General features: G+C 39.2%; 18 non-coding genes across 18 annotated transcripts; 8 read left to right on the forward strand and 10 right to left on the reverse strand.

The window, feature by feature from the left end:
* Positions 1 to 221: 221 nt before the first annotated feature.
* LOC140029715 (5S ribosomal RNA) lies at positions 222 to 340 on the forward strand. The gene has a single exon (XR_011833631.1). It is a non-coding gene; the product is annotated as a 5S ribosomal RNA (ribosomal RNA).
* Positions 341 to 1,462: 1,122 nt separating this feature from the next.
* On the forward strand, positions 1,463 to 1,581 carry LOC140029716 (5S ribosomal RNA). Its single transcript, XR_011833632.1, has one exon. It is a non-coding gene; the product is annotated as a 5S ribosomal RNA (ribosomal RNA).
* A 1,122-nt stretch (positions 1,582 to 2,703) lies between these two features.
* LOC140029717 (5S ribosomal RNA) lies at positions 2,704 to 2,822 on the forward strand. Its single transcript, XR_011833633.1, has one exon. It is a non-coding gene; the product is annotated as a 5S ribosomal RNA (ribosomal RNA).
* Positions 2,823 to 3,944: 1,122 nt separating this feature from the next.
* LOC140029718 (5S ribosomal RNA) lies at positions 3,945 to 4,063 on the forward strand. The gene has a single exon (XR_011833634.1). It is a non-coding gene; the product is annotated as a 5S ribosomal RNA (ribosomal RNA).
* Positions 4,064 to 5,185: 1,122 nt separating this feature from the next.
* Positions 5,186 to 5,304, forward strand: LOC140029720 (5S ribosomal RNA). The gene has a single exon (XR_011833636.1). It is a non-coding gene; the product is annotated as a 5S ribosomal RNA (ribosomal RNA).
* Positions 5,305 to 6,426: 1,122 nt separating this feature from the next.
* On the forward strand, positions 6,427 to 6,545 carry LOC140029721 (5S ribosomal RNA). The gene has a single exon (XR_011833637.1). It is a non-coding gene; the product is annotated as a 5S ribosomal RNA (ribosomal RNA).
* A 1,122-nt stretch (positions 6,546 to 7,667) lies between these two features.
* Positions 7,668 to 7,786, forward strand: LOC140029722 (5S ribosomal RNA). The gene has a single exon (XR_011833638.1). It is a non-coding gene; the product is annotated as a 5S ribosomal RNA (ribosomal RNA).
* A 1,122-nt stretch (positions 7,787 to 8,908) lies between these two features.
* Positions 8,909 to 9,027, forward strand: LOC140029723 (5S ribosomal RNA). The gene has a single exon (XR_011833639.1). It is a non-coding gene; the product is annotated as a 5S ribosomal RNA (ribosomal RNA).
* Positions 9,028 to 11,449: 2,422 nt separating this feature from the next.
* LOC140029724 (5S ribosomal RNA) lies at positions 11,450 to 11,568 on the reverse strand. The gene has a single exon (XR_011833640.1). It is a non-coding gene; the product is annotated as a 5S ribosomal RNA (ribosomal RNA).
* Positions 11,569 to 12,690: 1,122 nt separating this feature from the next.
* Positions 12,691 to 12,809, reverse strand: LOC140029725 (5S ribosomal RNA). The gene has a single exon (XR_011833641.1). It is a non-coding gene; the product is annotated as a 5S ribosomal RNA (ribosomal RNA).
* A 1,122-nt stretch (positions 12,810 to 13,931) lies between these two features.
* On the reverse strand, positions 13,932 to 14,050 carry LOC140029726 (5S ribosomal RNA). The gene has a single exon (XR_011833642.1). It is a non-coding gene; the product is annotated as a 5S ribosomal RNA (ribosomal RNA).
* Positions 14,051 to 15,172: 1,122 nt separating this feature from the next.
* On the reverse strand, positions 15,173 to 15,291 carry LOC140029727 (5S ribosomal RNA). The gene has a single exon (XR_011833643.1). It is a non-coding gene; the product is annotated as a 5S ribosomal RNA (ribosomal RNA).
* Positions 15,292 to 16,413: 1,122 nt separating this feature from the next.
* On the reverse strand, positions 16,414 to 16,532 carry LOC140029728 (5S ribosomal RNA). The gene has a single exon (XR_011833644.1). It is a non-coding gene; the product is annotated as a 5S ribosomal RNA (ribosomal RNA).
* Positions 16,533 to 17,654: 1,122 nt separating this feature from the next.
* Positions 17,655 to 17,773, reverse strand: LOC140029729 (5S ribosomal RNA). The gene has a single exon (XR_011833645.1). It is a non-coding gene; the product is annotated as a 5S ribosomal RNA (ribosomal RNA).
* Positions 17,774 to 18,895: 1,122 nt separating this feature from the next.
* LOC140029732 (5S ribosomal RNA) lies at positions 18,896 to 19,014 on the reverse strand. The gene has a single exon (XR_011833647.1). It is a non-coding gene; the product is annotated as a 5S ribosomal RNA (ribosomal RNA).
* Positions 19,015 to 20,136: 1,122 nt separating this feature from the next.
* On the reverse strand, positions 20,137 to 20,255 carry LOC140029733 (5S ribosomal RNA). The gene has a single exon (XR_011833648.1). It is a non-coding gene; the product is annotated as a 5S ribosomal RNA (ribosomal RNA).
* Positions 20,256 to 21,377: 1,122 nt separating this feature from the next.
* Positions 21,378 to 21,496, reverse strand: LOC140029734 (5S ribosomal RNA). The gene has a single exon (XR_011833649.1). It is a non-coding gene; the product is annotated as a 5S ribosomal RNA (ribosomal RNA).
* Positions 21,497 to 22,618: 1,122 nt separating this feature from the next.
* On the reverse strand, positions 22,619 to 22,737 carry LOC140029735 (5S ribosomal RNA). Its single transcript, XR_011833650.1, has one exon. It is a non-coding gene; the product is annotated as a 5S ribosomal RNA (ribosomal RNA).
* Positions 22,738 to 23,688: the final 951 nt, after the last annotated feature.

Genomic DNA, 23,688 nt, shown 5'->3' on the forward strand with positions numbered 1-23,688 from the left:
TAACTGCAAGCGTGAAGGATTGATTTCATGATAATTTAGAGTTGCGGGATGAGGGAAAAAAACAGGGTGCAAATCAATAACAAAAAAATATATAAAGTAAATAAATAAAAGGATAAGAGGAAAATGCTTGAATTGACGCTTAAAATGAATTTCGGTCTAGAAAAGCCACACTGCTTCGCAGGACGGGGTAGTTTAAAAGAATAACGCGAAAGGAACATGGCGGGTGCGATCATACCAGCACTAATGCACCGGATCCCATCAGAACTCCGAAGTTAAGCGTGCTTGGGCGAGAGTAGTACTAGGATGGGTGACCCCCTGGGAAGTCCTCGTGTTGCACCCCTCTCTTTTTTGTTTCGAAATCCAAATTTCCTATTCGTTCTTTATCCTGTAGTAATTTAGCTCCGTCGGAACGATTGCTTAATATTTTGCTTCTTGTCGAAGCGTGAAGGAGGATCTGAAGGCGCGAGACAAATCAGGAACGGTACGGCTCGATCAAAGCCCGGATCGTCGCTCAAATTTGTCGGCGCAAATGTATCACCGCAACTAGGGGTGGCAATTTTCGACACGACACGAACCTAACACGAAATTAATGGGTTTGGGTTGAGGTTTCGGGAATTCGGGTCAGAATCGGGTTGGACCCGATGAACCCGAAAAGAAAACCGGTCGATTTCGGGTCAACCCGTGGTGACCTGATATGACCCGATATGACCCGTTTACGAATTAAAAATAATTTAATAAACATAAAAATAATTTTATCTAACTAAACTAAGTTATTCTTTTTTTCAAAGGCATTAATTACTTAATCCTAAACGAATTTATTTAATTTGTGTGAAGTTGAAATTATTATACTTGGACAAATAATATATTATATTATTTTTCACTTTTGTATTGTTTTAATTTATTTTATATTTTGCTTGGGATAAAACACTTTTACGGTGTTTAATTTATTTTAGATTTGATTTGGAATCATTTATTTAAATTTTTATTACTTGATTATGTAATTAGTTTTGTGAGAAATTGATTTTATTAGAAATTACAGTGATAAATTAATAAATTAAAATTAAGTTTCGGGTCATTTCGGGTCGACCCGCCGCCCCGTAAACCTGAAATTTTCGGGTCCGGGTCAGCATACCTGACCCGTCACGGGTTGGCGGGTCGGGGTTCGGGTCAACAGATTTTCTGGCGGGTCTGTTGACCCGAACCCGACCCGCCAACCTGATTTGGACCCGAATTGCCACCCCTAACTGCAAGCGTGAAGGATTGATTTCATGATAATTTAGAGTTGCGGGATGAGGGAAAAAAACAGGGTGCAAATCAATAACAAAAAAATATATAAAGTAAATAAATAAAAGGATAAGAGGAAAATGCTTGAATTGACGCTTAAAATGAATTTCGGTCTAGAAAAGCCACACTGCTTCGCAGGACGGGGTAGTTTAAAAGAATAACGCGAAAGGAACATGGCGGGTGCGATCATACCAGCACTAATGCACCGGATCCCATCAGAACTCCGAAGTTAAGCGTGCTTGGGCGAGAGTAGTACTAGGATGGGTGACCCCCTGGGAAGTCCTCGTGTTGCACCCCTCTCTTTTTTGTTTCGAAATCCAAATTTCCTATTCGTTCTTTATCCTGTAGTAATTTAGCTCCGTCGGAACGATTGCTTAATATTTTGCTTCTTGTCGAAGCGTGAAGGAGGATCTGAAGGCGCGAGACAAATCAGGAACGGTACGGCTCGATCAAAGCCCGGATCGTCGCTCAAATTTGTCGGCGCAAATGTATCACCGCAACTAGGGGTGGCAATTTTCGACACGACACGAACCTAACACGAAATTAATGGGTTTGGGTTGAGGTTTCGGGAATTCGGGTCAGAATCGGGTTGGACCCGATGAACCCGAAAAGAAAACCGGTCGATTTCGGGTCAACCCGTGGTGACCTGATATGACCCGATATGACCCGTTTACGAATTAAAAATAATTTAATAAACATAAAAATAATTTTATCTAACTAAACTAAGTTATTCTTTTTTTCAAAGGCATTAATTACTTAATCCTAAACGAATTTATTTAATTTGTGTGAAGTTGAAATTATTATACTTGGACAAATAATATATTATATTATTTTTCACTTTTGTATTGTTTTAATTTATTTTATATTTTGCTTGGGATAAAACACTTTTACGGTGTTTAATTTATTTTAGATTTGATTTGGAATCATTTATTTAAATTTTTATTACTTGATTATGTAATTAGTTTTGTGAGAAATTGATTTTATTAGAAATTACAGTGATAAATTAATAAATTAAAATTAAGTTTCGGGTCATTTCGGGTCGACCCGCCGCCCCGTAAACCTGAAATTTTCGGGTCCGGGTCAGCATACCTGACCCGTCACGGGTTGGCGGGTCGGGGTTCGGGTCAACAGATTTTCTGGCGGGTCTGTTGACCCGAACCCGACCCGCCAACCTGATTTGGACCCGAATTGCCACCCCTAACTGCAAGCGTGAAGGATTGATTTCATGATAATTTAGAGTTGCGGGATGAGGGAAAAAAACAGGGTGCAAATCAATAACAAAAAAATATATAAAGTAAATAAATAAAAGGATAAGAGGAAAATGCTTGAATTGACGCTTAAAATGAATTTCGGTCTAGAAAAGCCACACTGCTTCGCAGGACGGGGTAGTTTAAAAGAATAACGCGAAAGGAACATGGCGGGTGCGATCATACCAGCACTAATGCACCGGATCCCATCAGAACTCCGAAGTTAAGCGTGCTTGGGCGAGAGTAGTACTAGGATGGGTGACCCCCTGGGAAGTCCTCGTGTTGCACCCCTCTCTTTTTTGTTTCGAAATCCAAATTTCCTATTCGTTCTTTATCCTGTAGTAATTTAGCTCCGTCGGAACGATTGCTTAATATTTTGCTTCTTGTCGAAGCGTGAAGGAGGATCTGAAGGCGCGAGACAAATCAGGAACGGTACGGCTCGATCAAAGCCCGGATCGTCGCTCAAATTTGTCGGCGCAAATGTATCACCGCAACTAGGGGTGGCAATTTTCGACACGACACGAACCTAACACGAAATTAATGGGTTTGGGTTGAGGTTTCGGGAATTCGGGTCAGAATCGGGTTGGACCCGATGAACCCGAAAAGAAAACCGGTCGATTTCGGGTCAACCCGTGGTGACCTGATATGACCCGATATGACCCGTTTACGAATTAAAAATAATTTAATAAACATAAAAATAATTTTATCTAACTAAACTAAGTTATTCTTTTTTTCAAAGGCATTAATTACTTAATCCTAAACGAATTTATTTAATTTGTGTGAAGTTGAAATTATTATACTTGGACAAATAATATATTATATTATTTTTCACTTTTGTATTGTTTTAATTTATTTTATATTTTGCTTGGGATAAAACACTTTTACGGTGTTTAATTTATTTTAGATTTGATTTGGAATCATTTATTTAAATTTTTATTACTTGATTATGTAATTAGTTTTGTGAGAAATTGATTTTATTAGAAATTACAGTGATAAATTAATAAATTAAAATTAAGTTTCGGGTCATTTCGGGTCGACCCGCCGCCCCGTAAACCTGAAATTTTCGGGTCCGGGTCAGCATACCTGACCCGTCACGGGTTGGCGGGTCGGGGTTCGGGTCAACAGATTTTCTGGCGGGTCTGTTGACCCGAACCCGACCCGCCAACCTGATTTGGACCCGAATTGCCACCCCTAACTGCAAGCGTGAAGGATTGATTTCATGATAATTTAGAGTTGCGGGATGAGGGAAAAAAACAGGGTGCAAATCAATAACAAAAAAATATATAAAGTAAATAAATAAAAGGATAAGAGGAAAATGCTTGAATTGACGCTTAAAATGAATTTCGGTCTAGAAAAGCCACACTGCTTCGCAGGACGGGGTAGTTTAAAAGAATAACGCGAAAGGAACATGGCGGGTGCGATCATACCAGCACTAATGCACCGGATCCCATCAGAACTCCGAAGTTAAGCGTGCTTGGGCGAGAGTAGTACTAGGATGGGTGACCCCCTGGGAAGTCCTCGTGTTGCACCCCTCTCTTTTTTGTTTCGAAATCCAAATTTCCTATTCGTTCTTTATCCTGTAGTAATTTAGCTCCGTCGGAACGATTGCTTAATATTTTGCTTCTTGTCGAAGCGTGAAGGAGGATCTGAAGGCGCGAGACAAATCAGGAACGGTACGGCTCGATCAAAGCCCGGATCGTCGCTCAAATTTGTCGGCGCAAATGTATCACCGCAACTAGGGGTGGCAATTTTCGACACGACACGAACCTAACACGAAATTAATGGGTTTGGGTTGAGGTTTCGGGAATTCGGGTCAGAATCGGGTTGGACCCGATGAACCCGAAAAGAAAACCGGTCGATTTCGGGTCAACCCGTGGTGACCTGATATGACCCGATATGACCCGTTTACGAATTAAAAATAATTTAATAAACATAAAAATAATTTTATCTAACTAAACTAAGTTATTCTTTTTTTCAAAGGCATTAATTACTTAATCCTAAACGAATTTATTTAATTTGTGTGAAGTTGAAATTATTATACTTGGACAAATAATATATTATATTATTTTTCACTTTTGTATTGTTTTAATTTATTTTATATTTTGCTTGGGATAAAACACTTTTACGGTGTTTAATTTATTTTAGATTTGATTTGGAATCATTTATTTAAATTTTTATTACTTGATTATGTAATTAGTTTTGTGAGAAATTGATTTTATTAGAAATTACAGTGATAAATTAATAAATTAAAATTAAGTTTCGGGTCATTTCGGGTCGACCCGCCGCCCCGTAAACCTGAAATTTTCGGGTCCGGGTCAGCATACCTGACCCGTCACGGGTTGGCGGGTCGGGGTTCGGGTCAACAGATTTTCTGGCGGGTCTGTTGACCCGAACCCGACCCGCCAACCTGATTTGGACCCGAATTGCCACCCCTAACTGCAAGCGTGAAGGATTGATTTCATGATAATTTAGAGTTGCGGGATGAGGGAAAAAAACAGGGTGCAAATCAATAACAAAAAAATATATAAAGTAAATAAATAAAAGGATAAGAGGAAAATGCTTGAATTGACGCTTAAAATGAATTTCGGTCTAGAAAAGCCACACTGCTTCGCAGGACGGGGTAGTTTAAAAGAATAACGCGAAAGGAACATGGCGGGTGCGATCATACCAGCACTAATGCACCGGATCCCATCAGAACTCCGAAGTTAAGCGTGCTTGGGCGAGAGTAGTACTAGGATGGGTGACCCCCTGGGAAGTCCTCGTGTTGCACCCCTCTCTTTTTTGTTTCGAAATCCAAATTTCCTATTCGTTCTTTATCCTGTAGTAATTTAGCTCCGTCGGAACGATTGCTTAATATTTTGCTTCTTGTCGAAGCGTGAAGGAGGATCTGAAGGCGCGAGACAAATCAGGAACGGTACGGCTCGATCAAAGCCCGGATCGTCGCTCAAATTTGTCGGCGCAAATGTATCACCGCAACTAGGGGTGGCAATTTTCGACACGACACGAACCTAACACGAAATTAATGGGTTTGGGTTGAGGTTTCGGGAATTCGGGTCAGAATCGGGTTGGACCCGATGAACCCGAAAAGAAAACCGGTCGATTTCGGGTCAACCCGTGGTGACCTGATATGACCCGATATGACCCGTTTACGAATTAAAAATAATTTAATAAACATAAAAATAATTTTATCTAACTAAACTAAGTTATTCTTTTTTTCAAAGGCATTAATTACTTAATCCTAAACGAATTTATTTAATTTGTGTGAAGTTGAAATTATTATACTTGGACAAATAATATATTATATTATTTTTCACTTTTGTATTGTTTTAATTTATTTTATATTTTGCTTGGGATAAAACACTTTTACGGTGTTTAATTTATTTTAGATTTGATTTGGAATCATTTATTTAAATTTTTATTACTTGATTATGTAATTAGTTTTGTGAGAAATTGATTTTATTAGAAATTACAGTGATAAATTAATAAATTAAAATTAAGTTTCGGGTCATTTCGGGTCGACCCGCCGCCCCGTAAACCTGAAATTTTCGGGTCCGGGTCAGCATACCTGACCCGTCACGGGTTGGCGGGTCGGGGTTCGGGTCAACAGATTTTCTGGCGGGTCTGTTGACCCGAACCCGACCCGCCAACCTGATTTGGACCCGAATTGCCACCCCTAACTGCAAGCGTGAAGGATTGATTTCATGATAATTTAGAGTTGCGGGATGAGGGAAAAAAACAGGGTGCAAATCAATAACAAAAAAATATATAAAGTAAATAAATAAAAGGATAAGAGGAAAATGCTTGAATTGACGCTTAAAATGAATTTCGGTCTAGAAAAGCCACACTGCTTCGCAGGACGGGGTAGTTTAAAAGAATAACGCGAAAGGAACATGGCGGGTGCGATCATACCAGCACTAATGCACCGGATCCCATCAGAACTCCGAAGTTAAGCGTGCTTGGGCGAGAGTAGTACTAGGATGGGTGACCCCCTGGGAAGTCCTCGTGTTGCACCCCTCTCTTTTTTGTTTCGAAATCCAAATTTCCTATTCGTTCTTTATCCTGTAGTAATTTAGCTCCGTCGGAACGATTGCTTAATATTTTGCTTCTTGTCGAAGCGTGAAGGAGGATCTGAAGGCGCGAGACAAATCAGGAACGGTACGGCTCGATCAAAGCCCGGATCGTCGCTCAAATTTGTCGGCGCAAATGTATCACCGCAACTAGGGGTGGCAATTTTCGACACGACACGAACCTAACACGAAATTAATGGGTTTGGGTTGAGGTTTCGGGAATTCGGGTCAGAATCGGGTTGGACCCGATGAACCCGAAAAGAAAACCGGTCGATTTCGGGTCAACCCGTGGTGACCTGATATGACCCGATATGACCCGTTTACGAATTAAAAATAATTTAATAAACATAAAAATAATTTTATCTAACTAAACTAAGTTATTCTTTTTTTCAAAGGCATTAATTACTTAATCCTAAACGAATTTATTTAATTTGTGTGAAGTTGAAATTATTATACTTGGACAAATAATATATTATATTATTTTTCACTTTTGTATTGTTTTAATTTATTTTATATTTTGCTTGGGATAAAACACTTTTACGGTGTTTAATTTATTTTAGATTTGATTTGGAATCATTTATTTAAATTTTTATTACTTGATTATGTAATTAGTTTTGTGAGAAATTGATTTTATTAGAAATTACAGTGATAAATTAATAAATTAAAATTAAGTTTCGGGTCATTTCGGGTCGACCCGCCGCCCCGTAAACCTGAAATTTTCGGGTCCGGGTCAGCATACCTGACCCGTCACGGGTTGGCGGGTCGGGGTTCGGGTCAACAGATTTTCTGGCGGGTCTGTTGACCCGAACCCGACCCGCCAACCTGATTTGGACCCGAATTGCCACCCCTAACTGCAAGCGTGAAGGATTGATTTCATGATAATTTAGAGTTGCGGGATGAGGGAAAAAAACAGGGTGCAAATCAATAACAAAAAAATATATAAAGTAAATAAATAAAAGGATAAGAGGAAAATGCTTGAATTGACGCTTAAAATGAATTTCGGTCTAGAAAAGCCACACTGCTTCGCAGGACGGGGTAGTTTAAAAGAATAACGCGAAAGGAACATGGCGGGTGCGATCATACCAGCACTAATGCACCGGATCCCATCAGAACTCCGAAGTTAAGCGTGCTTGGGCGAGAGTAGTACTAGGATGGGTGACCCCCTGGGAAGTCCTCGTGTTGCACCCCTCTCTTTTTTGTTTCGAAATCCAAATTTCCTATTCGTTCTTTATCCTGTAGTAATTTAGCTCCGTCGGAACGATTGCTTAATATTTTGCTTCTTGTCGAAGCGTGAAGGAGGATCTGAAGGCGCGAGACAAATCAGGAACGGTACGGCTCGATCAAAGCCCGGATCGTCGCTCAAATTTGTCGGCGCAAATGTATCACCGCAACTAGGGGTGGCAATTTTCGACACGACACGAACCTAACACGAAATTAATGGGTTTGGGTTGAGGTTTCGGGAATTCGGGTCAGAATCGGGTTGGACCCGATGAACCCGAAAAGAAAACCGGTCGATTTCGGGTCAACCCGTGGTGACCTGATATGACCCGATATGACCCGTTTACGAATTAAAAATAATTTAATAAACATAAAAATAATTTTATCTAACTAAACTAAGTTATTCTTTTTTTCAAAGGCATTAATTACTTAATCCTAAACGAATTTATTTAATTTGTGTGAAGTTGAAATTATTATACTTGGACAAATAATATATTATATTATTTTTCACTTTTGTATTGTTTTAATTTATTTTATATTTTGCTTGGGATAAAACACTTTTACGGTGTTTAATTTATTTTAGATTTGATTTGGAATCATTTATTTAAATTTTTATTACTTGATTATGTAATTAGTTTTGTGAGAAATTGATTTTATTAGAAATTACAGTGATAAATTAATAAATTAAAATTAAGTTTCGGGTCATTTCGGGTCGACCCGCCGCCCCGTAAACCTGAAATTTTCGGGTCCGGGTCAGCATACCTGACCCGTCACGGGTTGGCGGGTCGGGGTTCGGGTCAACAGATTTTCTGGCGGGTCTGTTGACCCGAACCCGACCCGCCAACCTGATTTGGACCCGAATTGCCACCCCTAACTGCAAGCGTGAAGGATTGATTTCATGATAATTTAGAGTTGCGGGATGAGGGAAAAAAACAGGGTGCAAATCAATAACAAAAAAATATATAAAGTAAATAAATAAAAGGATAAGAGGAAAATGCTTGAATTGACGCTTAAAATGAATTTCGGTCTAGAAAAGCCACACTGCTTCGCAGGACGGGGTAGTTTAAAAGAATAACGCGAAAGGAACATGGCGGGTGCGATCATACCAGCACTAATGCACCGGATCCCATCAGAACTCCGAAGTTAAGCGTGCTTGGGCGAGAGTAGTACTAGGATGGGTGACCCCCTGGGAAGTCCTCGTGTTGCACCCCTCTCTTTTTTGTTTCGAAATCCAAATTTCCTATTCGTTCTTTATCCTGTAGTAATTTAGCTCCGTCGGAACGATTGCTTAATATTTTGCTTCTTGTCGAAGCGTGAAGGAGGATCTGAAGGCGCGAGACAAATCAGGAACGGTACGGCTCGATCAAAGCCCGGATCGTCGCTCAAATTTGTCGGCGCAAATGTATCACCGCAACTAGGGGTGGCAATTTTCGACACGACACGAACCTAACACGAAATTAATGGGTGTGGGTTGAGGTTTCGGGAATTCGGGTCAGAATCGGGTTGGACCCGATGAACCCGAAAAGAAAACCGGTCGATTTCGGGTCAACCCGTGGTGACCTGATATGACCCGATATGACCCGTTTACGAATTAAAAATAATTTAATAAACATAAAAATAATTTTATCTAACTAAACTAAGTTATTCTTTTTTTCAAAGGCATTAATTACTTAATCCTAAACGAATTTATTTAATTTGTGTGAAGTTGAAATTATTATACTTGGACAAATAATATATTATATTATTTTTCACTTTTGTATTGTTTTAATTTATTTTATATTTTGCTTGGGATAAAACACTTTTACGGTGTTTAATTTATTTTAGATTTGATTTGGAATCATTTATTTAAATTTTTATTACTTGATTATGTAATTAGTTTTGTGAGAAATTGATTTTATTAGAAATTACAGTGATAAATTAATAAATTAAAATTAAGTTTCGGGTCATTTCGGGTCGACCCGCCGTTCGTTCTTTATCCTGTAGTAATTTAGCTCCGTCGGAACGATTGCTTAATATTTTGCTTCTTGTCGAAGCGTGAAGGAGGATCTGAAGGCGCGAGACAAATCAGGAACGGTACGGCTCGATCAAAGCCCGGATCGTCGCTCAAATTTGTCGGCGCAAATGTATCACCGCAACTAGGGGTGGCAATTTTCGACACGACACGAACCTAACACGAAATTAATGGGTGTGGGTTGAGGTTTCGGGAATTCGGGTCAGAATCGGGTTGGACCCGATGAACCCGAAAAGAAAACCGGTCGATTTCGGGTCAACCCGTGGTGACCTGATATGACCCGATATGACCCGTTTACGAATTAAAAATAATTTAATAAACATAAAAATAATTTTATCTAACTAAACTAAGTTATTCTTTTTTTCAAAGGCATTAATTACTTAATCCTAAACGAATTTATTTAATTTGTGTGAAGTTGAAATTATTATACTTGGACAAATAATATATTATATTATTTTTCACTTTTGTATTGTTTTAATTTATTTTATATTTTGCTTGGGATAAAACACTTTTACGGTGTTTAATTTATTTTAGATTTGATTTGGAATCATTTATTTAAATTTTTATTACTTGATTATGTAATTAGTTTTGTGAGAAATTGATTTTATTAGAAATTACAATTTACTTTATATTTTTTTTTGTTATTGATTTGCACCCTGTTTTTTTCCCTCATCCCGCAACTCTAAATTATCATGAAATCAATCCTTCACGCTTGCAGTTAGGGGTGGCAATTCGGGTCCAAATCAGGTTGGCGGGTCGGGTTCGGGTCAACAGACCCGCCAGAAAATCTGTTGACCCGAACCCCGACCCGCCAACCCGTGACGGGTCAGGTATGCTGACCCGGACCCGAAAATTTCAGGTTTACGGGGCGGCGGGTCGACCCGAAATGACCCGAAACTTAATTTTAATTTATTAATTTATCACTGTAATTTCTAATAAAATCAATTTCTCACAAAACTAATTACATAATCAAGTAATAAAAATTTAAATAAATGATTCCAAATCAAATCTAAAATAAATTAAACACCGTAAAAGTGTTTTATCCCAAGCAAAATATAAAATAAATTAAAACAATACAAAAGTGAAAAATAATATAATATATTATTTGTCCAAGTATAATAATTTCAACTTCACACAAATTAAATAAATTCGTTTAGGATTAAGTAATTAATGCCTTTGAAAAAAAGAATAACTTAGTTTAGTTAGATAAAATTATTTTTATGTTTATTAAATTATTTTTAATTCGTAAACGGGTCATATCGGGTCATATCAGGTCACCACGGGTTGACCCGAAATCGACCGGTTTTCTTTTCGGGTTCATCGGGTCCAACCCGATTCTGACCCGAATTCCCGAAACCTCAACCCAAACCCATTAATTTCGTGTTAGGTTCGTGTCGTGTCGAAAATTGCCACCCCTAGTTGCGGTGATACATTTGCGCCGACAAATTTGAGCGACGATCCGGGCTTTGATCGAGCCGTACCGTTCCTGATTTGTCTCGCGCCTTCAGATCCTCCTTCACGCTTCGACAAGAAGCAAAATATTAAGCAATCGTTCCGACGGAGCTAAATTACTACAGGATAAAGAACGAATAGGAAATTTGGATTTCGAAACAAAAAAGAGAGGGGTGCAACACGAGGACTTCCCAGGGGGTCACCCATCCTAGTACTACTCTCGCCCAAGCACGCTTAACTTCGGAGTTCTGATGGGATCCGGTGCATTAGTGCTGGTATGATCGCACCCGCCATGTTCCTTTCGCGTTATTCTTTTAAACTACCCCGTCCTGCGAAGCAGTGTGGCTTTTCTAGACCGAAATTCATTTTAAGCGTCAATTCAAGCATTTTCCTCTTATCCTTTTATTTATTTACTTTATATATTTTTTTGTTATTGATTTGCACCCTGTTTTTTTCCCTCATCCCGCAACTCTAAATTATCATGAAATCAATCCTTCACGCTTGCAGTTAGGGGTGGCAATTCGGGTCCAAATCAGGTTGGCGGGTCGGGTTCGGGTCAACAGACCCGCCAGAAAATCTGTTGACCCGAACCCCGACCCGCCAACCCGTGACGGGTCAGGTATGCTGACCCGGACCCGAAAATTTCAGGTTTACGGGGCGGCGGGTCGACCCGAAATGACCCGAAACTTAATTTTAATTTATTAATTTATCACTGTAATTTCTAATAAAATCAATTTCTCACAAAACTAATTACATAATCAAGTAATAAAAATTTAAATAAATGATTCCAAATCAAATCTAAAATAAATTAAACACCGTAAAAGTGTTTTATCCCAAGCAAAATATAAAATAAATTAAAACAATACAAAAGTGAAAAATAATATAATATATTATTTGTCCAAGTATAATAATTTCAACTTCACACAAATTAAATAAATTCGTTTAGGATTAAGTAATTAATGCCTTTGAAAAAAAGAATAACTTAGTTTAGTTAGATAAAATTATTTTTATGTTTATTAAATTATTTTTAATTCGTAAACGGGTCATATCGGGTCATATCAGGTCACCACGGGTTGACCCGAAATCGACCGGTTTTCTTTTCGGGTTCATCGGGTCCAACCCGATTCTGACCCGAATTCCCGAAACCTCAACCCAAACCCATTAATTTCGTGTTAGGTTCGTGTCGTGTCGAAAATTGCCACCCCTAGTTGCGGTGATACATTTGCGCCGACAAATTTGAGCGACGATCCGGGCTTTGATCGAGCCGTACCGTTCCTGATTTGTCTCGCGCCTTCAGATCCTCCTTCACGCTTCGACAAGAAGCAAAATATTAAGCAATCGTTCCGACGGAGCTAAATTACTACAGGATAAAGAACGAATAGGAAATTTGGATTTCGAAACAAAAAAGAGAGGGGTGCAACACGAGGACTTCCCAGGGGGTCACCCATCCTAGTACTACTCTCGCCCAAGCACGCTTAACTTCGGAGTTCTGATGGGATCCGGTGCATTAGTGCTGGTATGATCGCACCCGCCATGTTCCTTTCGCGTTATTCTTTTAAACTACCCCGTCCTGCGAAGCAGTGTGGCTTTTCTAGACCGAAATTCATTTTAAGCGTCAATTCAAGCATTTTCCTCTTATCCTTTTATTTATTTACTTTATATTTTTTTTTGTTATTGATTTGCACCCTGTTTTTTTCCCTCATCCCGCAACTCTAAATTATCATGAAATCAATCCTTCACGCTTGCAGTTAGGGGTGGCAATTCGGGTCCAAATCAGGTTGGCGGGTCGGGTTCGGGTCAACAGACCCGCCAGAAAATCTGTTGACCCGAACCCCGACCCGCCAACCCGTGACGGGTCAGGTATGCTGACCCGGACCCGAAAATTTCAGGTTTACGGGGCGGCGGGTCGACCCGAAATGACCCGAAACTTAATTTTAATTTATTAATTTATCACTGTAATTTCTAATAAAATCAATTTCTCACAAAACTAATTACATAATCAAGTAATAAAAATTTAAATAAATGATTCCAAATCAAATCTAAAATAAATTAAACACCGTAAAAGTGTTTTATCCCAAGCAAAATATAAAATAAATTAAAACAATACAAAAGTGAAAAATAATATAATATATTATTTGTCCAAGTATAATAATTTCAACTTCACACAAATTAAATAAATTCGTTTAGGATTAAGTAATTAATGCCTTTGAAAAAAAGAATAACTTAGTTTAGTTAGATAAAATTATTTTTATGTTTATTAAATTATTTTTAATTCGTAAACGGGTCATATCGGGTCATATCAGGTCACCACGGGTTGACCCGAAATCGACCGGTTTTCTTTTCGGGTTCATCGGGTCCAACCCGATTCTGACCCGAATTCCCGAAACCTCAACCCAAACCCATTAATTTCGTGTTAGGTTCGTGTCGTGTCGAAAATTGCCACCCCTAGTTGCGGTGATACATTTGCGCCGACAAATTTGAGCGACGATCCGGGCTTTGATCGAGCCGTACCGTTCCTGATTTGTCTCGCGCCTTCAGATCCTCCTTCACGCTTCGACAAGAAGCAAAATATTAAGCAATCGTTCCGACGGAGCTAAATTACTACAGGATAAAGAACGAATAGGAAATTTGGATTTCGAAACAAAAAAGAGAGGGGTGCAACACGAGGACTTCCCAGGGGGTCACCCATCCTAGTACTACTCTCGCCCAAGCACGCTTAACTTCGGAGTTCTGATGGGATCCGGTGCATTAGTGCTGGTATGATCGCACCCGCCATGTTCCTTTCGCGTTATTCTTTTAAACTACCCCGTCCTGCGAAGCAGTGTGGCTTTTCTAGACCGAAATTCATTTTAAGCGTCAATTCAAGCATTTTCCTCTTATCCTTTTATTTATTTACTTTATATTTTTTTTTGTTATTGATTTGCACCCTGTTTTTTTCCCTCATCCCGCAACTCTAAATTATCATGAAATCAATCCTTCACGCTTGCAGTTAGGGGTGGCAATTCGGGTCCAAATCAGGTTGGCGGGTCGGGTTCGGGTCAACAGACCCGCCAGAAAATCTGTTGACCCGAACCCCGACCCGCCAACCCGTGACGGGTCAGGTATGCTGACCCGGACCCGAAAATTTCAGGTTTACGGGGCGGCGGGTCGACCCGAAATGACCCGAAACTTAATTTTAATTTATTAATTTATCACTGTAATTTCTAATAAAATCAATTTCTCACAAAACTAATTACATAATCAAGTAATAAAAATTTAAATAAATGATTCCAAATCAAATCTAAAATAAATTAAACACCGTAAAAGTGTTTTATCCCAAGCAAAATATAAAATAAATTAAAACAATACAAAAGTGAAAAATAATATAATATATTATTTGTCCAAGTATAATAATTTCAACTTCACACAAATTAAATAAATTCGTTTAGGATTAAGTAATTAATGCCTTTGAAAAAAAGAATAACTTAGTTTAGTTAGATAAAATTATTTTTATGTTTATTAAATTATTTTTAATTCGTAAACGGGTCATATCGGGTCATATCAGGTCACCACGGGTTGACCCGAAATCGACCGGTTTTCTTTTCGGGTTCATCGGGTCCAACCCGATTCTGACCCGAATTCCCGAAACCTCAACCCAAACCCATTAATTTCGTGTTAGGTTCGTGTCGTGTCGAAAATTGCCACCCCTAGTTGCGGTGATACATTTGCGCCGACAAATTTGAGCGACGATCCGGGCTTTGATCGAGCCGTACCGTTCCTGATTTGTCTCGCGCCTTCAGATCCTCCTTCACGCTTCGACAAGAAGCAAAATATTAAGCAATCGTTCCGACGGAGCTAAATTACTACAGGATAAAGAACGACTAGGAAATTTGGATTTCGAAACAAAAAAGAGAGGGGTGCAACACGAGGACTTCCCAGGGGGTCACCCATCCTAGTACTACTCTCGCCCAAGCACGCTTAACTTCGGAGTTCTGATGGGATCCGGTGCATTAGTGCTGGTATGATCGCACCCGCCATGTTCCTTTCGCGTTATTCTTTTAAACTACCCCGTCCTGCGAAGCAGTGTGGCTTTTCTAGACCGAAATTCATTTTAAGCGTCAATTCAAGCATTTTCCTCTTATCCTTTTATTTATTTACTTTATATATTTTTTTGTTATTGATTTGCACCCTGTTTTTTTCCCTCATCCCGCAACTCTAAATTATCATGAAATCAATCCTTCACGCTTGCAGTTAGGGGTGGCAATTCGGGTCCAAATCAGGTTGGCGGGTCGGGTTCGGGTCAACAGACCCGCCAGAAAATCTGTTGACCCGAACCCCGACCCGCCAACCCGTGACGGGTCAGGTATGCTGACCCGGACCCGAAAATTTCAGGTTTACGGGGCGGCGGGTCGACCCGAAATGACCCGAAACTTAATTTTAATTTATTAATTTATCACTGTAATTTCTAATAAAATCAATTTCTCACAAAACTAATTACATAATCAAGTAATAAAAATTTAAATAAATGATTCCAAATCAAATCTAAAATAAATTAAACACCGTAAAAGTGTTTTATCCCAAGCAAAATATAAAATAAATTAAAACAATACAAAAGTGAAAAATAATATAATATATTATTTGTCCAAGTATAATAATTTCAACTTCACACAAATTAAATAAATTCGTTTAGGATTAAGTAATTAATGCCTTTGAAAAAAAGAATAACTTAGTTTAGTTAGATAAAATTATTTTTATGTTTATTAAATTATTTTTAATTCGTAAACGGGTCATATCGGGTCATATCAGGTCACCACGGGTTGACCCGAAATCGACCGGTTTTCTTTTCGGGTTCATCGGGTCCAACCCGATTCTGACCCGAATTCCCGAAACCTCAACCCAAACCCATTAATTTCGTGTTAGGTTCGTGTCGTGTCGAAAATTGCCACCCCTAGTTGCGGTGATACATTTGCGCCGACAAATTTGAGCGACGATCCGGGCTTTGATCGAGCCGTACCGTTCCTGATTTGTCTCGCGCCTTCAGATCCTCCTTCACGCTTCGACAAGAAGCAAAATATTAAGCAATCGTTCCGACGGAGCTAAATTACTACAGGATAAAGAACGAATAGGAAATTTGGATTTCGAAACAAAAAAGAGAGGGGTGCAACACGAGGACTTCCCAGGGGGTCACCCATCCTAGTACTACTCTCGCCCAAGCACGCTTAACTTCGGAGTTCTGATGGGATCCGGTGCATTAGTGCTGGTATGATCGCACCCGCCATGTTCCTTTCGCGTTATTCTTTTAAACTACCCCGTCCTGCGAAGCAGTGTGGCTTTTCTAGACCGAAATTCATTTTAAGCGTCAATTCAAGCATTTTCCTCTTATCCTTTTATTTATTTACTTTATATTTTTTTTTGTTATTGATTTGCACCCTGTTTTTTTCCCTCATCCCGCAACTCTAAATTATCATGAAATCAATCCTTCACGCTTGCAGTTAGGGGTGGCAATTCGGGTCCAAATCAGGTTGGCGGGTCGGGTTCGGGTCAACAGACCCGCCAGAAAATCTGTTGACCCGAACCCCGACCCGCCAACCCGTGACGGGTCAGGTATGCTGACCCGGACCCGAAAATTTCAGGTTTACGGGGCGGCGGGTCGACCCGAAATGACCCGAAACTTAATTTTAATTTATTAATTTATCACTGTAATTTCTAATAAAATCAATTTCTCACAAAACTAATTACATAATCAAGTAATAAAAATTTAAATAAATGATTCCAAATCAAATCTAAAATAAATTAAACACCGTAAAAGTGTTTTATCCCAAGCAAAATATAAAATAAATTAAAACAATACAAAAGTGAAAAATAATATAATATATTATTTGTCCAAGTATAATAATTTCAACTTCACACAAATTAAATAAATTCGTTTAGGATTAAGTAATTAATGCCTTTGAAAAAAAGAATAACTTAGTTTAGTTAGATAAAATTATTTTTATGTTTATTAAATTATTTTTAATTCGTAAACGGGTCATATCGGGTCATATCAGGTCACCACGGGTTGACCCGAAATCGACCGGTTTTCTTTTCGGGTTCATCGGGTCCAACCCGATTCTGACCCGAATTCCCGAAACCTCAACCCAAACCCATTAATTTCGTGTTAGGTTCGTGTCGTGTCGAAAATTGCCACCCCTAGTTGCGGTGATACATTTGCGCCGACAAATTTGAGCGACGATCCGGGCTTTGATCGAGCCGTACCGTTCCTGATTTGTCTCGCGCCTTCAGATCCTCCTTCACGCTTCGACAAGAAGCAAAATATTAAGCAATCGTTCCGACGGAGCTAAATTACTACAGGATAAAGAACGAATAGGAAATTTGGATTTCGAAACAAAAAAGAGAGGGGTGCAACACGAGGACTTCCCAGGGGGTCACCCATCCTAGTACTACTCTCGCCCAAGCACGCTTAACTTCGGAGTTCTGATGGGATCCGGTGCATTAGTGCTGGTATGATCGCACCCGCCATGTTCCTTTCGCGTTATTCTTTTAAACTACCCCGTCCTGCGAAGCAGTGTGGCTTTTCTAGACCGAAATTCATTTTAAGCGTCAATTCAAGCATTTTCCTCTTATCCTTTTATTTATTTACTTTATATTTTTTTTTGTTATTGATTTGCACCCTGTTTTTTTCCCTCATCCCGCAACTCTAAATTATCATGAAATCAATCCTTCACGCTTGCAGTTAGGGGTGGCAATTCGGGTCCAAATCAGGTTGGCGGGTCGGGTTCGGGTCAACAGACCCGCCAGAAAATCTGTTGACCCGAACCCCGACCCGCCAACCCGTGACGGGTCAGGTATGCTGACCCGGACCCGAAAATTTCAGGTTTACGGGGCGGCGGGTCGACCCGAAATGACCCGAAACTTAATTTTAATTTATTAATTTATCACTGTAATTTCTAATAAAATCAATTTCTCACAAAACTAATTACATAATCAAGTAATAAAAATTTAAATAAATGATTCCAAATCAAATCTAAAATAAATTAAACACCGTAAAAGTGTTTTATCCCAAGCAAAATATAAAATAAATTAAAACAATACAAAAGTGAAAAATAATATAATATATTATTTGTCCAAGTATAATAATTTCAACTTCACACAAATTAAATAAATTCGTTTAGGATTAAGTAATTAATGCCTTTGAAAAAAAGAATAACTTAGTTTAGTTAGATAAAATTATTTTTATGTTTATTAAATTATTTTTAATTCGTAAACGGGTCATATCGGGTCATATCAGGTCACCACGGGTTGACCCGAAATCGACCGGTTTTCTTTTCGGGTTCATCGGGTCCAACCCGATTCTGACCCGAATTCCCGAAACCTCAACCCAAACCCATTAATTTCGTGTTAGGTTCGTGTCGTGTCGAAAATTGCCACCCCTAGTTGCGGTGATACATTTGCGCCGACAAATTTGAGCGACGATCCGGGCTTTGATCGAGCCGTACCGTTCCTGATTTGTCTCGCGCCTTCAGATCCTCCTTCACGCTTCGACAAGAAGCAAAATATTAAGCAATCGTTCCGACGGAGCTAAATTACTACAGGATAAAGAACGAATAGGAAATTTGGATTTCGAAACAAAAAAGAGAGGGGTGCAACACGAGGACTTCCCAGGGGGTCACCCATCCTAGTACTACTCTCGCCCAAGCACGCTTAACTTCGGAGTTCTGATGGGATCCGGTGCATTAGTGCTGGTATGATCGCACCCGCCATGTTCCTTTCGCGTTATTCTTTTAAACTACCCCGTCCTGCGAAGCAGTGTGGCTTTTCTAGACCGAAATTCATTTTAAGCGTCAATTCAAGCATTTTCCTCTTATCCTTTTATTTATTTACTTTATATTTTTTTTTGTTATTGATTTGCACCCTGTTTTTTTCCCTCATCCCGCAACTCTAAATTATCATGAAATCAATCCTTCACGCTTGCAGTTAGGGGTGGCAATTCGGGTCCAAATCAGGTTGGCGGGTCGGGTTCGGGTCAACAGACCCGCCAGAAAATCTGTTGACCCGAACCCCGACCCGCCAACCCGTGACGGGTCAGGTATGCTGACCCGGACCCGAAAATTTCAGGTTTACGGGGCGGCGGGTCGACCCGAAATGACCCGAAACTTAATTTTAATTTATTAATTTATCACTGTAATTTCTAATAAAATCAATTTCTCACAAAACTAATTACATAATCAAGTAATAAAAATTTAAATAAATGATTCCAAATCAAATCTAAAATAAATTAAACACCGTAAAAGTGTTTTATCCCAAGCAAAATATAAAATAAATTAAAACAATACAAAAGTGAAAAATAATATAATATATTATTTGTCCAAGTATAATAATTTCAACTTCACACAAATTAAATAAATTCGTTTAGGATTAAGTAATTAATGCCTTTGAAAAAAAGAATAACTTAGTTTAGTTAGATAAAATTATTTTTATGTTTATTAAATTATTTTTAATTCGTAAACGGGTCATATCGGGTCATATCAGGTCACCACGGGTTGACCCGAAATCGACCGGTTTTCTTTTCGGGTTCATCGGGTCCAACCCGATTCTGACCCGAATTCCCGAAACCTCAACCCAAACCCATTAATTTCGTGTTAGGTTCGTGTCGTGTCGAAAATTGCCACCCCTAGTTGCGGTGATACATTTGCGCCGACAAATTTGAGCGACGATCCGGGCTTTGATCGAGCCGTACCGTTCCTGATTTGTCTCGCGCCTTCAGATCCTCCTTCACGCTTCGACAAGAAGCAAAATATTAAGCAATCGTTCCGACGGAGCTAAATTACTACAGGATAAAGAACGAATAGGAAATTTGGATTTCGAAACAAAAAAGAGAGGGGTGCAACACGAGGACTTCCCAGGGGGTCACCCATCCTAGTACTACTCTCGCCCAAGCACGCTTAACTTCGGAGTTCTGATGGGATCCGGTGCATTAGTGCTGGTATGATCGCACCCGCCATGTTCCTTTCGCGTTATTCTTTTAAACTACCCCGTCCTGCGAAGCAGTGTGGCTTTTCTAGACCGAAATTCATTTTAAGCGTCAATTCAAGCATTTTCCTCTTATCCTTTTATTTATTTACTTTATATTTTTTTTTGTTATTGATTTGCACCCTGTTTTTTTCCCTCATCCCGCAACTCTAAATTATCATGAAATCAATCCTTCACGCTTGCAGTTAGGGGTGGCAATTCGGGTCCAAATCAGGTTGGCGGGTCGGGTTCGGGTCAACAGACCCGCCAGAAAATCTGTTGACCCGAACCCCGACCCGCCAACCCGTGACGGGTCAGGTATGCTGACCCGGACCCGAAAATTTCAGGTTTACGGGGCGGCGGGTCGACCCGAAATGACCCGAAACTTAATTTTAATTTATTAATTTATCACTGTAATTTCTAATAAAATCAATTTCTCACAAAACTAATTACATAATCAAGTAATAAAAATTTAAATAAATGATTCCAAATCAAATCTAAAATAAATTAAACACCGTAAAAGTGTTTTATCCCAAGCAAAATATAAAATAAATTAAAACAATACAAAAGTGAAAAATAATATAATATATTATTTGTCCAAGTATAATAATTTCAACTTCACACAAATTAAATAAATTCGTTTAGGATTAAGTAATTAATGCCTTTGAAAAAAAGAATAACTTAGTTTAGTTAGATAAAATTATTTTTATGTTTATTAAATTATTTTTAATTCGTAAACGGGTCATATCGGGTCATATCAGGTCACCACGGGTTGACCCGAAATCGACCGGTTTTCTTTTCGGGTTCATCGGGTCCAACCCGATTCTGACCCGAATTCCCGAAACCTCAACCCAAACCCATTAATTTCGTGTTAGGTTCGTGTCGTGTCGAAAATTGCCACCCCTAGTTGCGGTGATACATTTGCGCCGACAAATTTGAGCGACGATCCGGGCTTTGATCGAGCCGTACCGTTCCTGATTTGTCTCGCGCCTTCAGATCCTCCTTCACGCTTCGACAAGAAGCAAAATATTAAGCAATCGTTCCGACGGAGCTAAATTACTACAGGATAAAGAACGAATAGGAAATTTGGATTTCGAAACAAAAAAGAGAGGGGTGCAACACGAGGACTTCCCAGGGGGTCACCCATCCTAGTACTACTCTCGCCCAAGCACGCTTAACTTCGGAGTTCTGATGGGATCCGGTGCATTAGTGCTGGTATGATCGCACCCGCCATGTTCCTTTCGCGTTATTCTTTTAAACTACCCCGTCCTGCGAAGCAGTGTGGCTTTTCTAGACCGAAATTCATTTTAAGCGTCAATTCAAGCATTTTCCTCTTATCCTTTTATTTATTTACTTTATATTTTTTTTTGTTATTGATTTGCACCCTGTTTTTTTCCCTCATCCCGCAACTCTAAATTATCATGAAATCAATCCTTCACGCTTGCAGTTAGGGGTGGCAATTCGGGTCCAAATCAGGTTGGCGGGTCGGGTTCGGGTCAACAGACCCGCCAGAAAATCTGTTGACCCGAACCCCGACCCGCCAACCCGTGACGGGTCAGGTATGCTGACCCGGACCCGAAAATTTCAGGTTTACGGGGCGGCGGGTCGACCCGAAATGACCCGAAACTTAATTTTAATTTATTAATTTATCACTGTAATTTCTAATAAAATCAATTTCTCACAAAACTAATTACATAATCAAGTAATAAAAATTTAAATAAATGATTCCAAATCAAATCTAAAATAAATTAAACACCGTAAAAGTGTTTTATCCCAAGCAAAATATAAAATAAATTAAAACAATACAAAAGTGAAAAATAATATAATATATTATTTGTCCAAGTATAATAATTTCAACTTCACACAAATTAAATAAATTCGTTTAGGATTAAGTAATTAATGCCTTTGAAAAAAAGAATAACTTAGTTTAGTTAGATAAAATTATTTTTATGTTTATTAAATTATTTTTAATTCGTAAACGGGTCATATCGGGTCATATCAGGTCACCACGGGTTGACCCGAAATCGACCGGTTTTCTTTTCGGGTTCATCGGGTCCAACCCGATTCTGACCCGAATTCCCGAAACCTCAACCCAAACCCATTAATTTCGTGTTAGGTTCGTGTCGTGTCGAAAATTGCCACCCCTAGTTGCGGTGATACATTTGCGCCGACAAATTTGAGCGACGATCCGGGCTTTGATCGAGCCGTACCGTTCCTGATTTGTCTCGCGCCTTCAGATCCTCCTTCACGCTTCGACAAGAAGCAAAATATTAAGCAATCGTTCCGACGGAGCTAAATTACTACAGGATAAAGAACGAATAGGAAATTTGGATTTCGAAACAAAAAAGAGAGGGGTGCAACACGAGGACTTCCCAGGGGGTCACCCATCCTAGTACTACTCTCGCCCAAGCACGCTTAACTTCGGAGTTCTGATGGGATCCGGTGCATTAGTGCTGGTATGATCGCACCCGCCATGTTCCTTTCGCGTTATTCTTTTAAACTACCCCGTCCTGCGAAACAGTGTGGCTTTTCTAGACCGAAATTCATTTTAAGCGTCAATTCAAGCATTTTCCTCTTATCCTTTTATTTATTTACTTTATATTTTTTTTTGTTATTGATTTGCACCCTGTTTTTTTCCCTCATCCCGCAACTCTAAATTATCATGAAATCAATCCTTCACGCTTGCAGTTAGGGGTGGCAATTCGGGTCCAAATCAGGTTGGCGGGTCGGGTTCGGGTCAACAGACCCGCCAGAAAATCTGTTGACCCGAACCCCGACCCGCCAACCCGTGACGGGTCAGGTATGCTGACCCGGACCCGAAAATTTCAGGTTTACGGGGCGGCGGGTCGACCCGAAATGACCCGAAACTTAATTTTAATTTATTAATTTATCACTGTAATTTCTAATAAAATCAATTTCTCACAAAACTAATTACATAATCAAGTAATAAAAATTTAAATAAATGATTCCAAATCAAATCTAAAATAAATTAAACACCGTAAAAGTGTTTTATCCCAAGCAAAATATAAAATAAATTAAAACAATACAAAAGTGAAAAATAATATAATATATTATTTGTCCAAGTATAATAATTTCAACTTCACACAAATTAAATAAATTCGTTTAGGATTAAGTAATTAATGCCTTTGAAAAAAAGAATAACTTAGTTTAGTTAGATAAAATTATTTTTATGTTTATTAAATTATTTTTAATTCGTAAACGGGTCATATCGGGTCATATCAGGTCACCACGGGTTGACCCGAAATCGACCGGTTTTCTTTTCGGGTTCATCGGGTCCAACCCGATTCTGACCCGAATTCCCGAAACCTCAACCCAAACCCATTAATTTCGTGTTAGGTTCGTGTCGTGTCGAAAATTGCCACCCCTAGTTGCGGTGATACATTTGCGCCGACAAATTTGA

Source organism: Coffea arabica, chromosome 11e (assembly GCF_036785885.1).
Source record: "Coffea arabica cultivar ET-39 chromosome 11e, Coffea Arabica ET-39 HiFi, whole genome shotgun sequence".
NCBI classification, from domain to species: Eukaryota; Viridiplantae; Streptophyta; class Magnoliopsida; order Gentianales; family Rubiaceae; genus Coffea; species Coffea arabica.